Here is a 3,976-nt window from a genome sequence, read left to right on the forward strand (position 1 = left end):
CCCTACATTTGAACCCTAAAGTTCAAAGTGGGGATACAGCCTTGACACCTTCCTTAGAGGTTTTTAAGGTCAGGCTTGACAAAGCCCTGTCTGGGATGATTTAGTTGGGAATTGGTCCTGCTTTGAGCAGGGGGTTGGACTAGATGACCTCCTGAGGTCCCTTCCAACCCTGATATTCTATGAGTCTATGATTCTACCGGTTGGGCCTGGGTCCCCCCCGTCCTTTCTCCCCCCTCCCCCTCCAATTGCCACTGAGGGGAGTGGCCGGTGCATGAACTGCATTTTCCCACTGAGGCGAGTGGCTAGACCAGAGACTGCAGTTTGCCACCAAGGCAAGTGGCTGGACTGAGGACTGTCGGGTCCTCAGAAGAGGATGGGGAGCGACGTGGATCCTAGAGGTGGAGGCAAGAGTGACGACAGGCGAGACACCGCTAGACGAGGGCGCTCTGGCAAAATGAGAGTTAATTCCCAGGACAACCAGTAGGAGGCGCTGCAGTGGTGAGTCCCGCCCCATTACAGAGGGGTTGAAGGTAATTAAGTCCCTTCTGAGATGACTGTAAAGTTGACTCAGAAGCTGACATCACAGTCAATAGTCTTGACATGAATGTACAATTTCACTCTCCAGGCAGGCTCTCTCAGTCATGTGATAGGTGCCAGAAACAATGGCTCTTGATTGCCACACTACAGCAGTTGGGGGTTGACTCATATTGCAGATAAATAGGTGGAAAATACCTATATTTTGTGAATATACTATACCTTGTGCCTTTGGCGAAACATATAGCTGTTGGTCTATGACATTTTCCACACCTTGTGCATGTAGGCTGAAAGGCTTTGGTTTTTGCCTGAAATTTGTCACTTTTTATTTCAGGGGTCTTATAATGATTACTTCTAGCCTTCATGCTGTTTACCACTCCTGAGCTAGCTTCAGTTTTTTCAAGTTGCGCCTGCTTTTTGTTCTGTTTTGACTAGTTCAGACAGCTCTGCTATCCATATAGCTGTGTGTAGGGTTAAATCTGTCTTTAATTGGAGCTGCTGTAAAAGATTTTCATCTGTTAAACCAATAACCAGGCTGTCTCTGATATTTTCATATCTTGCAGTTCCAAAATCACAGCTTTCAGCCAATGCATGTCGAACTATTATAAAACATTCAACATTTTCTCCTCGTTCTTGAATTCTCTGGTGAAAACATACTCTATCATAACCCACATTCCTCTGAGGTATAAAGAAAGCATCAAACACAGCCAGAACCCTTTCATAGTCCTTTTTGACTGGCTTCAGTAAACCAAAGGATTTAAAGATATGTTCTGCCTGCTTCCCTATAGTAAAAATTAAAGAAGATACCCGAACATCTCCAGTTTCCTGGCAGCGCTTTGTAGCAATTAAAAGTCTTGCAAAATACTGCTTCCAGTCTCTCCATTGTGAAGGTTTGTCAAAGCTGAGGTCCACTTTAATCTAGTTAGTGTAGGTAACAGTAGTAGTGTAGGTGTGGTGGATAGCTGCCCCAGTACAAGGCCACTGGGCAGCCTGGATATGTGTTCATGTGGCTAGTGTGTACTGGAGTCCATGCCACTGCCTCTTCATTGCTAATTAGACTTGAACTTGGCGGGATTGGACATGTTATCAGTGCAGGGTTGTCAGTGAGCCCTAGAATTCAGAGAAGACAGATTGCCTTTGGGAAAGAAACTGGATTGGTTGGGACTCGGGAGATGTGCTGTCAATTCCCTGCTCTGCCACAGACTTCCTGTGTAGGGTGACCAGATGTCCTGATTTTATAGGGATAGTCCCGATATTTGGAGCTTTTTCTTATATAGGCTCCTATTACCTCCCACCCCCTGTCCCGATTTTTCACACTTGCTATCTGGTCACTCTGTTCCTGTGTGACCTTGGGCAAATCACCTGATCCCTCTGTGCTTCATGATAATATTTGTCTACTTAGGTTATAAATCCTTTTGGGATAGAAACTACATGTTTGTGCAGCACTTGGCACGAGGAGGCTCTCTGCTTTGTTGGAGCCATCAGGCACCACTGCAATACAAAAAAATAATCAGCTCTGGTTGGAAACCAGAATTTCCATTCCATGGGAAATTCCAACACTTCAAATTCTTTTTACATTCCAAATCAGAACAATAAGTCAAAATTTTGAGATTTCTCATGAAACGAAAGTTCTGACGTAAATTTGGGACCATCGAATGGTTTCATTCTATCATTTTGCTTCATTTTTTTTACTTACAATAAAATATTTTAGAAATTATGAGATGAATCCGAACACTAGAGCTGAAACAAAACATTTGTAACCCTAGTGAAACGAGAGAGTCCAAATGAATGATTTCAGTATTTTCCCACCAAAAATGTCATTGAAACTGGCATGTTCCCATGAAACGTCTCATCTTGGATAAAACCACTTTTTTTTTTTTTTTACGGAAAACTGTTCTGTCAAACTTTCCGACCATCTCTAATAATTCACTTCCACTGTTGCTCCAACAGCACCTGAATCTGCTGACTTTCAGCCTTTGTGCAAGGCCCATTGGTTTTCTTGGCCCTTAGACTGAGGATTCTTGGGTAGGAGAGTGCCCGTTGTTGAAGCATTAGTGCTGCTGGTTTAGGGTAATGTTTAATTGCTGGCTCTTGCAGCCAACACATGGCTGCTAAATTGATGGTGTTCTTAAGCTGTGAATTTGCCCAGAGGGGCTAGGAGGGATATATGTCTTTATAAATCAAAACCACTGAAATAAACATACTCATCCAGCATGGTATAAATACACAAATATATACACGCTGTATAGTCTTTGTGTAGCATGCAGTGCTAGCTCAGGCTTGGAAAAGCCATTCATCTTCCCAAGCCAGAAGATTATGTCGTAAAACACTCTTAACAAGCAAAGACTGGTGCCCCGGCCTAGCTAGAGCTCAGGTGCTCTCCTGCATGTGCTGTCTGTATACAACAGTAATGATCCAAATGAGCTGCCACTCAATTCTGATCAACGTAAAACCACTGAAATTAAAGACTGAGGAGGCACAGAGTGTTGCAATAAATGTTTATGGCAACACTCTGTATCGTCAGATGTTGATTTTGACACTATGGAAATATGCAGTCAAAATAATGAGATTTGTCTGAAGCCATTGAACAGTGCCTGATGGGTGGTTAGAGAGATGCTAAACAATATGCAGTCTATAGTATGTGGCCATTCTTTTAAAAAAAATTAAGGAATTTGCTGCCATTATAAACCATAATAGCAAACCTGGAGTCAATATAAACCTCCAAGGTAAAATTGCAGCCTAATAAAATGTACAATTCAGAGGATGCATTATACAATCCTATGGGATCAAACAGCAATAAATAACATTGTAGGCTACAAACGCAGTGTGTAATTTGCTGGAAAGTTGACATCATTTACGGTTTGTCTCAATATATTTTTCATTTGTTTGATCTTCTCTAAATTTTTCTTTGTTCAGTCAGAAAAGCAAGTCCAGGAACTTCCAAGGCTGCTTAGCTGTGGTGAGGCAACTCAAAATCATTAATAATGTTAATGATCTTATGTTCATAGACCCGAAGCATTTATAAATTGTTTCATCCATTACTGAAATGCTGGCACTTTTGGGGGTGTAATACAGCTGCTGTGCTAACAGCAAAAGCTCTACGCTACAGGTTTGGGCAGGAAATGAAGGAATTTATAGAACCCAAATGAAACAGCTTAATTGTCTGTTGGGTTGGAAATATATAGGTCCATCAATGGCTATTAGCCAGGATGGTCAGGGATGGAACCCCATGCTCTGAGTGTCTCTAGCCTCTATTTGCCAGAAGCTGGGAGTAGACGATGGGATGGATCACTTGATGATTGCCTGTTCTGTTCATTCCCTCTGAAGCACCTGGCATTGGCCACTGTCAGAAGACAGGATTCTAAGTTAGATGGACCATTGGTCTGAATATAGCCGTTCTTATGTTCTTATACATAATGCTCTTCCACTTATCTGGTGGGAG

This window comes from Terrapene carolina, unplaced genomic scaffold (assembly GCF_002925995.2).
Source record: "Terrapene carolina triunguis isolate 2854851 unplaced genomic scaffold, T_m_triunguis-2.0 Scaffold235, whole genome shotgun sequence".
Taxonomy (NCBI): domain Eukaryota; kingdom Metazoa; phylum Chordata; order Testudines; family Emydidae; genus Terrapene; species Terrapene triunguis.